This window comes from Triticum aestivum, unplaced genomic scaffold (genome assembly GCF_018294505.1).
Source record: "Triticum aestivum cultivar Chinese Spring unplaced genomic scaffold, IWGSC CS RefSeq v2.1 scaffold89734, whole genome shotgun sequence".
Taxonomy (NCBI): domain Eukaryota; kingdom Viridiplantae; phylum Streptophyta; class Magnoliopsida; order Poales; family Poaceae; genus Triticum; species Triticum aestivum.
This window is the reverse complement of record NW_025245744.1, coordinates 1-2,592: the sequence shown is the minus strand read 5'-3', so window position 1 is coordinate 2,592 and position 2,592 is coordinate 1. Positions and strand designations below refer to the sequence as shown.

At 50.6% G+C, this 2,592-nt stretch overlaps 1 pseudogene; it reads left to right on the top strand.

Annotated features, from left to right (window-relative positions):
* Positions 1 to 1,208: 1,208 nt before the first annotated feature.
* On the top strand, positions 1,209 to 2,587 carry LOC123177097 (probable LRR receptor-like serine/threonine-protein kinase At4g36180; annotated as a pseudogene).
* The last annotated feature ends 5 nt before the right edge of the window (positions 2,588 to 2,592 follow it).

Below are 2,592 nucleotides of genomic sequence, written 5' to 3'. Positions count from 1 at the left end.
CATCGCTGCCCGGGACTGGACGGAGAATCCAGGCCGCCGCCGCCTGACCGGCCATGGCACCACCATGGTGCCTCGGCCGACGTCGCCAGGCCCACCATGCCCGCCTGTAGATGCTCACCAGATCTGCCGGCCCGCCGAAACCCATCTGGGTACGGCGAGATCCGCGATCTGGACCGCCGCCACAGGGGCTCCTCTGCCGCGGTATCGCACTGCACTGACGCCGCTGTCACACTCGCCGCCGGGAACCCGCCGCTCCACGCCGCCGGTACCCCGCAGTTCCGTGTGCCGCCGCCGCCAGGGGAAGGCACAGCCACCATGCGAGGGGGAGAGCCCCACCGCCGTCATCACTGGAACGCTACGGGCGTGGCCTCCGACGGCGACAGGGGAGAGAGGACAAGGGAGGAGGCCTTTGGGCCGGCGGCTGCAGATCGCCCCCCGTGTCACCTAGGTTAGGCGACGCGGGGGCAGGGACGAGAGGCGGGGGCAGGGAGGAGCCTTTTGACATACTAGCACAAGGACAAATGTGAGGAATGAATATTGTGTATATTTGAGCAACTTATTTTCGGCGCATAGAAATGCAGTATTCTGCATGCATCTATAGTTAAATTCATAATAAGTTATGTTGGGAAATATTCTTATATGGACAAAGAATACAACTCTAATAAAGATATGAAATACAAATAAAAACACATAATAAATCTAGTCTCCCAAAAGCGCAGTCATCCTACTAGTTTCAATTATACCAGGACCCGCCTCAGATTTGTCTGTAACTTGCTCAAGGAACAGAGTGAAAATGTTGTAACTGTCAAACCAAGGAGTGGCGATCAGATCAATACTACCAAATCAAACAGCTGGTAAATTTACAAAAAACACCATATGATATCCATATAAATACATAGAAGATGCATCAATTGAATTGGGGCTTCTACCACTAATCTGGGAGCCAAACACACATATGTATACATAGAAAATACATCAATACATCCATTCCTTTCTTTCTCCTTTTCGACCTCGAGATTCTCAGAGTTCACACTAGACAAGAAAGAAGCCCACTAGGCAGCAACGCGTGGGTGCAATTGCAACGGTCCATTCAGTCAACATCACCTTTGGTGACTGGGTCATCATGGTCTCTTCGCCCCACTCTGCTTGCCTTTGGTAACTGGGTCATATGGTCTCTTCGTCAACTAGCACCAACCAGACCCGAATATCTCCAGTTCTCCACTAGCATCCTCTGCAAGGTACTGTTCTTCTTCCAGCATGCATCGCACAGCCAGCCTCCTCCTCCTGATCATCATAAGCGCCAGTTCATTCTTCACGGGTGGTGCGCCGCAACCCCCGAGTTCCCATGGTGGTGGTTGCATCGCCGCCGAGAGGACTGCCTTGCTCTCCTTCAAAGAGGGCATCACAAGTGACCCCGCCGGCCTCCTTGCCTCGTGGCGTGGCCAGGACTGCAGCCGGTGGAGAGGCGTCAACTGCAGCAACCAGACCGGCCATGTCATCAGGCTTCGCCTCCGCTCTCCAAACCCGGACTTGTACGGGGATCCATGTGAAGGTAACAGTCTGTTTGCTTTCCTTGGAGCATCTAGAGCACCTGGACCTCAGTATGAACTGCTTGTCAGGGCCAAATGACAGTTTTCCTGTGTTCCTGGGCCAGATGAGGAACCTGAGATACCTCAACCTCACCGGCTTAACGATGTTTACCGGTAGGGTGCCTCCACAGCTCGGTAACCTGTCCAAGATGCAGTATCTGTCCATCGGCCAGGCTGGTAGTCGCTCTCAGATGTACTCTGATGACATCACCTGGTTAACAAACCTTCGTTTGCTACAGCACGTTAGCATCGGAGGGATAAATCTCTCTGGGATACATGACTGGCCTCATACGCTGAACATGATCCCGTCTCTAAGGGTTATCAGTCTCAGTGATTGTTCGCTTCAGAGCGCAAACCAATCGCTTCCATACCTCAATCTCACAAGACTTGAGAAGCTTGATCTTTCCTGGAACAGTTTTGACCACTCAATAGCAACTAGTTGGTTTTGGAAAGCCACAAGCCTCAAGTACCTCAATCTTCAGGCCAACAGATTATCCGGCCAATTTCCCGACGCACTAGGAAACATGACATCCCTTCAAGTCCTTGACGTGTCAGAAAATTGGAACAAGTATTTGATGGTGACAGGAAACCTGAAGAATCTTTGCAGTCTGAATATTCTAGACTTCAGCAATAATGAAATAAATGGAGATATAGCAGTCATGATGGGGGGTTTGCCAGAATGCGCATGGGAATCTTTGCAAGAGCTAGATTTCAGCTACAACAGTTTAACTGGAACATTGCCAAATTTGATAGGTACATTCAGCAGCTTGAGGAGACTTAAACTCAACAAGAACAACCTCACCGGAAGTATCCCACCGGGCATTGGGTATTTAACATGCTTAGCTGCCCTTGACCTTTCGAACAACTGCTTCAGTGGAAGCGTACCCTTTGAAATTGGTTCCCTAACTAATCTATCTTCTTTGGATCTAAGCAACAACAACTTCAGTGGTATTGTGCCATCTGAAATTGGTGCCCTTAGTGATCTGACTTCTTTGGTCCTAAG